Genomic DNA, 10,045 nt, shown 5'->3' on the forward strand with positions numbered 1-10,045 from the left:
TGTCTTTTTTTTTTTTTTTTTTTTAAGCAAGTTAAGGTGTGTTTCTGTCTAAGCCCCTAAAATTTTAAAGGGCATCTGTGCTGGATGGGTTAACAGCTGGAAGGTATTAAGAGATCCCCCACCTCATTCCTCTTAGTGTGCTTCTAGACCAGGCTTCTCAGAGTTCAGTCCCTGCGGGCTGCAATCAGGTCAAGTTTTCATCTTATCCATAATGAATATGCATGAGAGAGATGTGCATGCCCATTATATCCATTGTATGCAAATGTGTCATGCATATTCATTAGGAATAGTCTGAAAAGCTGGTCTGCTTGCAGCCCCTGAGGACTGAACTTAGACAAGTCTGCTCTAAACTGTGGAGTGGCCTAGTGGTTAAAGCACTAGTTTTGCAATCCAGAGGTGGCCAGTTCAAATCCCACTACTGCTCCTTGTGATCTTGGGCAAGTCACTTACTTAACCCTCCATTGCCTCAGGTACAGACTTAGATTGTGAGCCCTCCTGGGACAGAGAAATATCCAGTGTACCTGAATGTAACTCACCTTGAGCTACTACTGAAAAAGGTGTGAGCAAAATCTAAATAAATAAAATAGTGTAAAGGATTTTTTATTGGCACGAGAGAAAGTTCTGTGTGTGAGGGGTTCAGGGAATGCAAACTGGTACATTTTTGGACCACGTGAGGAAGAGTAATTTAACAGCTTAACAAAGATGATGAAAGGACATGAAACCACTAGTGTGTGGGCAGTTGTGAGCAATGAGCTTATAAAGCAATAAGTCTGTGCAAGCGCCAAGAAAAGTGAATGATTTACCCTGCTGCTGTTTGTTCCTAGCAGCAACCTGGAGCTTGGATGTCTCTTTACCTGTGGGAGGCAGACGCCCACTGACAGCACCAGCAAACAGTATGTTTTTTTACTCCAGTAGGTTTGTGAGGCATGGTAACTTCCCCTTCCTTTCCTGTTCTAAATCTCCCCTGTTAAAGAGATTTAACATGTTGGCAGTTATTAAAACACAAAGGTCTGAAGTGTGAAGAACTTTTTGTCCCACAGTTATTTGCTTACTGCCTGTGGTCTATAAATCTGAGCATTGTTCACACCCTCTACTAACCTCCTCTTTCGGGTCTTAGGAAAAGGATTCTCAAAGATATTCATGCTTAAGACACATTCAAGATCTTACATAAAGGAGCTACAGTCATTTTGTACTTTTTATATAGCACCCAAAATAAGAATTACAACCAGTTGCATACAGTGAGTTCTCTCCCAAGGTTAGGTACCTGAGATAATGAGCTGCCCCAAAATTACAAGGAATGTCAGTGACAAAAGCAGGATTTGAACTCAGATCTTCTGGCTCTCACCTATGGTCTCCTGTACATAATACACTGAAACATCAAGGCCCTGTATTAGGATCCTTCTGGTTTTTTTTAAGTTTAAACTGAATTTCAAAAGCACAGCTGGAGGATCCTGTGCTTTTCAGCACCTCCTTCCCCACAATCCTGACAGTGGGACATGCACAAGAACAGACTGTACATGAAGGAAATAAAATGTGGAAGCAGCATGCACATGAAAACTGGAGGAAGAAGGAAATCACTGGTAGAGGAAGGAAATGGATCCACCACCAATACGCGGACTGTGGTTAGAGGCCACACTGGCAGGGGGCCAGATTTGCCGCTGGCACAGTCTTGGAGAGATGCCCAGAGTTTTTCCATTGCAGTGGAAGGACAGAGCTGCCTTCTGATACAGCTGCAGAGGATGGAGGCACAGACAATGCTATCCTGCCTGGAGGAGATGCTGGGAGGGGGTGAAGGAAAAGGGAGATGCTAGAAGAAGGAGGAAAGTTGAAACAAAGAGATGGTTTTGAGAGTTAGTGAATACAGATACTATATCCTACAGCAGTGGTTTGCAGCCCAGTCCTCGTGGACCATCTGGCCACCCAGTCAGGTTTTAAGATATCCACAATGAATATGCATGAGAAAGATTGCATACTAAGAAGGCAGTGCATGCAAATATCTCTTGCATATTTATGTTGAAAACCTGACTGGCCAGGACTGGGTTGAAAACCACTATCCTACAGCATATCCTGCCATAGTTTTATTACAATCACTAAACAATAACTCTGATCATAAAAATAAAGTGAATTATTTTAAATAAAATAACCTACTGAAATAAAAATTAGAAAACCACAAAAAAATACAAGCCAGTCACTTCATATAACTTGCTGGCTAGTTGTTTGCTATCACCTAAAAAAGTTTGGGCAGCCCTGTGCTAGGATATATTTGTTGAACCATTTTGGCCTTCCTCCACCAAAACAACTCTGATATTTACCTGTAAAGACTGAGTCATTTCTTCCACTGATGGTCTCTCGTTTTTTGTTCTTCTTATGAACACAGTGATAAATTCCTGGAAAAGTAAATTGAGATAACTGAAAATGACGGTCCCTACATATTCAGCCCCATCTTATATAGAACGTAGAAATCAGAATTGAGACATCTGTGTCGGGACATGTCAAATTGGGTAATATTTCAGAAAGGGATCTGATGGCGTAGTGCCTTTTCTAAAACACATGTGAGCGGCAGTTAATTTTTTGTAGGAAAAAAGGTGCCGGTACTCAAAATGCCAGGCCACCCTTCAGGGGTGGGGTGATCACTGAGGGACCCACCCCACAATAGCCAGGCCCCCTGCAACCAGTCACAGAATCTATGGCAAGGCAGAATTGGTCTGTAGAGCCTGAGCTCTTTCATTAAAATTTGGGGACCATGGGTCAATTTTAGCAGACAATGAAAAAGGTGCCCGGTACTCAGTACCCCCCAAGTACCCCTCAAAAAAAAACCCTGGTGACCGGTGAATACATTTCATTACTGTCAGTGTCTAAAACGCCATTGGAGGTAATTGGGCTCATAGATGTGTATGTCTATTTTGCAAACCTACATGTCTGAATGCTCCCAATTATGCACAGAGCCTGTAATCATTCGGCACACCTCCTTTTGTAAGATTCCACTTTTCATGTCACGTGCTATTGTGCAATGTCTATATGGGGGAAGCAGTTATAAGGCCAGCAGCACTGCTCCCCTCCACCCCTCCCCACCATACAAAGACTCATAATAGGAGTAATGTTTATTTATGTATACTTTAAGTGTATGATAGAACTTGTGTCTCTTTAAAGGATCACCTTATCATAAACCTATTGCGGGCTTGATGGAGATCCGAAGTCTTCCTTGACTGTGTTTTCTCTCCTGTGACCCAGCTGAAGCCTTCCATAGGCTGGACTTTATCTTGGCGTATAATTTGAAAACCATCCTATGTGAGATGTTAAAGTATTCTATTTGTACGGACAGACTAGCTGTAAAAATGGAATTGTTCATTCCAAGCATGTAGCCAGACTTCAGGTTTTTTTTTTTTTTGGGGGGGGGGGCACAAATTAAACAAAAAAATTCAAAATAAAATAAATTAAACTTCTTATCTTTGTATAAAAAGTGTTCAACTTGTGGAGAGCTATACTGGGTGGGGGTGGGGGCACAAAATGTTATCCCGACACTCTCCACCCTCACTGCAACCCACATATCTAGGCTAGTGGAGGGTCCCCAAGTCCTGCCAGCAAAAGCCCTGCAGCCGATATTTGTTTTCCTGACTGCCTTCCCTACTCACCCCCCTCCCCCATGCTTGCTTGGTTTAGTGAAATTAGCATGCGTGAGGGAGGCCCCCCCCCCCGCGCATGCTCAGTTTTACGCATGCGCTAGGGGGCGAACCTCCCTCGCACATGCTCAGTCACTAAATATGTATGTGCGTGGGGGGAGGGGAGAGCAGGGCAGGCAACACAGCGGCTCAGGAAAACATTCCTTTCCATTTAAATTATTGTATTGTAAACCACCATTACCTATGTTGGTTAGGCAATATATTAAATTTATATAATAAACATAAACAGGGCTTGAGGACCCCCACTAGCCAAACCAACGGACAGAGCATCAATTTTGGGAGGGCATGAATCACCAAGGCCCCCACTTCCCCATCCCCTCCTCCCCTTTCCCCATGGCTGTTCCACTGGTTCATACAAAAATACTGAAAGGCTCTTCAGGACAGACGTGCATGATCAGTGTTTTCTTTTGGTCCAAGAGATATGGTGTGTAGTTTTCAGTACTTTTGACAGAAACCCATAACAAATGCTAAGAGTGCATTATTGGTCAGCCACAGGGAAGCCACCACATTAAAATAGTGCTGCAAGTTTGTCTTCTGTTCCTTTGCGTTCTTTTCCCCCACCCTTCAGGAAGGTTTATCTTATTTTCTTTCAAGTGCTGGTTTCCTACTGATGTATTTTTGGAGTCTACCCAGCAAGAAACTGCCAGGTTACAGGAAGAGATTTTAGGGCAGTCCTTGAGTTTTGACTATCTGCAGTGGTGATTGCAAAACCATCAAAGACTCCTGATATAAATTCTGCTCGTGTCGATGGCCGACCTTTCTCTCCTCATTTCTACAGTTTTGGGGTGTCAGGTATAAATGGATTGCATTGCACTGCAGCTGACCCAACTCTGAAAGTGTGGATGGGTACACTGGATAGGCTGCATACAGGGCAATTTTATAAACCATTTTCTTGCATAAGACACCCATAAATGTAAGTAAAATAGATTGGGTCACCATCTGAAAGTATATGTGGTGACAATAGCCTGTAATTGTGTAGTATGAGTACTCAGGGGTGGTAAGTCATGATTTACACATGCACTCTGCTCCATGGATAAATCCTTCTTATCTGTTCCCTTCTCCACTACTGCCAACTCTAGACTTCGCGCCTTCTGTCTCGCTGCACCCTACGCCTGGAATAAACTTCCTGAGCCCCTACGTCTTGCCCCATCCTTGGCCACCTTAATCTAGACTGAAAGCCCACCTCTTTAACATTGCTTTTGACTCATAACCACTTGTAACCACTCGCCTCCACCTACCCCCCCTCCTCCTCCTATACACATTAATTGATTTGATTACTTTATTTTTTGTCTATTAGATTGTAAGCTCTTTGAGCAGGGACTGTCTTCTTCTATGTTTGTGCAGCGCTGCGTACACCTTGTAGCGCTATGGAAATACTAATAGTAGTAGTAGTAGTAACATGTAAACTATGTGCGATTGCACATATTTACCTGGATTCTGTAAAGGGGTGCCCATTTTCTGTGCTCAAATTTAGGTGATCCCAAGGTACACATACACCTTTGTTAGCGTTCAATTATTGGGCATTAATTGGCATCAGTTGTAATTGGTGCACTACCATTGTCGCTGCTGCTTCTGAGGAGAGAGTAGTTTAAAACCAGTAGGTGAGCGTTCTGTCAACCACCACTGGGTTCTGCTTCAAAGCCCTTTGAGAGGGCGAAACATGGCAGCTTCGGACTTTTAATCATGTATTTATTATTTTAGTGGTGAATAAATTGAACATTTTATACAAGTTGCACATCTTGGAGGTTTTTTTTTTTTTTAGATCTACTGCTTTTCTGTGACCATGGGCGGGGCATGGGCGAGTCAGAGGCGTTCTCTCAAAATGCGCGCAGTGTTAGAATCAGGGGATCCGCACCCAACTTGCACGCCAGGATTTACACCAGGTTTCAATGGGTGTAAGTCCTGGTGCCCAAAGTTGGGTGCAGGAATTGTCTCTCTGCGCTATTCTGTAAATGACGCTCATCGCAGAGCGCCCTTTATAGAACAGTGATGAGCGCTGATTTCCCCAGTGCCATTGAATGAATATGGCCTATTGTGCACACATGCGTTTATACCACTCTCGAGCAACTGTAATGTTCACAACTTCTATCTAGGCATGATTTGTGCAGGTATTTATAAAGACACCCAGCACTTGTGACCTTAAGAAATGGGGAAGAAAACATACTGGCGCCTTTCTGCCCTATCAACCTAGGTGCCTTGTTATAAAGTCCCCTCATGATCTTTATTGGGATTTCCCTCACACCTTTCAGTAGTAGCTTGAGATGAGTGTATCTGCTATGCTAGTCAATCTGAAAAGGCTGATTTGACCTGGTTTTTTTACCCCAGTGCACGCACACAGGAGCAACAGTGCTTTTCTTGGAGAGGCAAAACTGCATCCTCCCACTTAGATGTGAAGAGGTAAATTTAGAAATGCGTTGACATTTGTTTAGACTGTGGTGAGTTGATATCTCAAAATGTGAGCAGTGCCATAGCTAGGAAATTTAGTTCCCTGGACAGAAACAGCATAAACACTATGCCTCGCTAACCCCCCACCCCCACACCACCTCTTAAGAGTAGGTGGCAAAGTATGGTCGCCTCCATGCCTTCACTCCACACCAAGCAGGCTTTTGGGATATCCAAAACCACTACACATAAGAGAAATCTGTATGTGCTGGATCTCCAATAAATGCAAGTTTTCCATATACATTCATTGTGGATATCCTGAGTGTCCAGCAGGCCTTGGGTTCAGTAGGACAGCTTTAGGCCTTAGGTGTTTTTAGGACATGTGAGTATCCAGTTAGGTGATCTAGGGTGACCTTGCACTGCGGACCAAGTCTTGCTCCCCAGATCCCACCTCAGTATGATGTGGAAAAAGAAACCCTGCTTGGAGCCTTGGGAGCACTCTGCAGTGATGTGAACCTTTCCTGGCAAGAAGGAAGCAAGGGTGTGTTGCTTTAAGAGAGTGACTGGACTCTGTTCTTTTGATCTTACTGTTTCTGCCACAGGGTAAACAGACAGACACTCTCTGTTTAAGACTCAGGTTGCTTCAAAAGTTTATCATTGTAAAAGCCCAAACTCTAGACCTCAGACTTAACTCTTTGTTGGCAATGTTTTTGTTCTTACCTAGGTTCTTTTTTTTTTAATAAAGGGGCTTATATCTTGCAGCATTTCCTTTTGAAGATTCATTCTTTTTCCATAATGAGCAAGTTCTTGTATTTCACATACTCGGTGCATTCTTTTTAGTCTTTACCCAAATATTCGTCTTTTCATTTTAAGCTCTGACTTTGTGCTGCCCAAGAAAGCATAGTCATAACTTAATAAGTCGCTTGCAGGCTGGAGGCACCAAGCACGTGTAAACTAATTTAGAAGAAAACAAAAAGCACAGACATGTAATGGGGTCCAGTATCTAGAAAAGTATAGACGGATTGTGGGATTGGTAGTCTTGCAAAAATACACCAGGGAGGTGGTGGCAGAATAACAGAGCTGGCCATAAGTCTCTCCAGGAACTGGGTCTTGCACCTCAAAAGGCAATGTCTGCTTGTCCCATATGGGGAATGAGTCAGTTGATGCCAGTAGTGGGTGGCAGGCCTGCTCTAGCCCCTACATCTTTCTTCAGTCTCTTGCTTGCATATTCCTGTATTGTGCTGTAGCATTTTCATCTACTTCCTGCTTCTCCCAAGTGCTGTCCAATCAGCACCAAAGGAAATAGGAATCATTCTCTTCTATGGCCTAGGAGTACTATTTGAAGCACATGCAATAGGACATAAGAGGGGGGGGGGGGGACAAAATACCACTTCCTCCTCCCACCACCACCAGACACATTCTCATGTTAAACTATATAAAGAGAAAAGTAAAGTTTCTTTCTGCCTGCAAGCCTTTAGCCAGACCTATGAGATTTGTTTCCATTTTGCACACATCTGCTGACCATGACATTCTGAGGACTACTTGTGAAATCGGAAACCATTTTTTTTTTCTAAATGAAAGAAAAGAAGGGTTGAGACACGTGTCAACGCTTTCCTTTGCGGTCTGCTGCCTGGTCAAGACCAGGTATGAGTGAGCTGCATAGTGGGATTGTGAGAAGGGATTTGTTCCCCAGATTCACTTGACCTGGCAGGGTATGTGAATGAGGGCAGATGCCTTGTCGTGGTCTGCTGGCATTCAAAAGTCCAAAAGCAGCTTTGAGGTTTTGAAGGGCTGATTCATGCAGACGTACCTGTGAGGTTGCTTGGCTCTGGGTTGAAAGGGAGTTTGTGTCTCCTGTATGCAAACAGTGCTCCTGGCGCTGGAATAAGTCAGTCATTCTAGACTGGACGACTACATGTCCCACTTCATTCAAAGAGCCTGTGTGAAGAAAGGAAATTAAGAGGGGGGAAAATAAGGAAGAAACTGTTTATTCAGTAAGAGATTAGGAGAAGGTCTACTGTGTAGTAAAACTGCTTTTAAAACAGGCTTTTGGTCTTCTGAAACTGAGAAACTGAGTTCTCTGGCTGCTTGTAGTGCTAAGAAAAATGTCAGACAGTGTTGGGGTATGACTGTGAAGAGAATATTGAGGGTTGTAAAGAACTGAGAACCAAGGCCGTGACAAAGACCCTTATAGGAGAGCGATTCATGGGGGGGGGGGGGGGTAGGATTATCATATGGCTCCAGAAAAAGGAGGACACATTGATCCAGTCCAGGTTTTGCTTCTATTGAAAGCAATGGAAGTAAAACCGAGGCTCTCAATCTGTCCTCCTTTTTCTGGATCCATATGGTAACCCTGGGGGGGGGGGGGGGGGAGTTCAGCAGACCATTAGATAGCTTTTCATAGGTGGGATTATTCTCTCTCTCTCTCTCGCTCTCTTTCTCTATCTCTATCTCTCTATATATATATATAATTGTTGCAAATGAGTAGTTACAAAAGCTGTAAGTTTTGTTTTGTGTTGTTTTTTTTTAAATGTTAATCTATGACTGCTGTAAACAGCCTTGGTTGAATCTCTTCCTAAAGGCGAATAAAGTGCTAAGTTTTGACTGGTTCGATGGTATGCCACTAGTATGGAGTTTCACCCACAGCTTATTGGCTTGGATCTCTGGTCCAGACTGGAATCCCATGTGGCAGTAGGTTGATGACGTCAAAGACCATTCACAACCTAATATGATGCCATGTTTGACAAGCAGGCGGGGGGGGGGGGAGGGATCTGGCTATGCATGAGAGAATACACATGGGCTCCACATAGGACTTGTTCAAGTCAGTGCATCCAAATATTGACTGGGGGGGGGAGGGAGAACTTTATATCTTACACTTGCAAACCCAAATCTCTTATTTAATATTATCAGCACAGAAAAGTTTCTGCATTTGTTTTTGTGAATTTCATAGCATGTTGGGACCAAATTCTGGTGAGGTGCAAACATTTGTAACACCACACAGAAGATTTGGTAGCCCCAGAACCTCTCACTTGGCAGATTTTTTTCTCACTTTTTGTTACTAATGAAAAGAAAAAACATAATCTTGTATATAAGATTAATTGAGGTATTAGCTGTTGAGGACGTCTGCTCCATTAAGATGCATCTTGTCCTGAAAGGTCATGCCTAATATACCTCCTTTCAAGAAGCCTTCCTTAACAGCTCTCCCCTCCTGTCTTTCTCCCACCTTGTTTCTCTCCCTATCTCTTTTTGTCCTCAATTATAAACAATTACAAACATTTGTAAACTACGTAAATGCCACATCTGTGGCCATCGGTGGTATATCAAGTTTCTGTTAGTCTATAAGGTGCCGCCAGCCTCTGCATTTGACTAGTACAGACTAACACAGGTAGCCCTCCAAGTTTGGTTAGAATAAGATCTAGGAGCAGAGAGAAAGGACTTCTAAATTGCTCCCCTGAGGTTCTGAAAAACAGCAAACCTTCCCAAGATAGAAGTCTGAGGCAACAAACAAAGGAACTGGATCTGGGAAAAGAATGGCAGATGATGAATACATGGGTAAACTTCAGGTTAAGAGAGAGATCTGTACATACATATGCATATATGTCATTTTCTGGTACATCAGCAAGAAAACACCCAGGGACCTGTTAGGAATTAATGGAGCTGAAATTGGGAACATTGTGAAAAAGTTCACATCCTAAGTGCAAACCCTGATGCAGAGCATTATGCTCGAATCGTGATCTTGTTGGTTCTTCCTTAAGGAGTAAACAAAATAAGCGCCCTGTTTACTAAGGTGCACTAGCATTTTTAGCACATGCTAAAAATGCCAACGTGTCTCCACAGCAGATTAGTAAACAGGGCTCTAAGTTTTGTTGATATTTTCTTTGGGCTCTTAATTTGATAAATTGTTCAAGTAAAGTATGAACTATGATGGACATATGATTATAGTGACTGAGCTGAGCCGGCGGGTTCCTGCAGATGTGGACAGT

The sequence above is a fragment of the Microcaecilia unicolor genome, chromosome 4, assembly GCF_901765095.1.
Source record: "Microcaecilia unicolor chromosome 4, aMicUni1.1, whole genome shotgun sequence".
Classification (NCBI taxonomy): domain Eukaryota; kingdom Metazoa; phylum Chordata; class Amphibia; order Gymnophiona; family Siphonopidae; genus Microcaecilia; species Microcaecilia unicolor.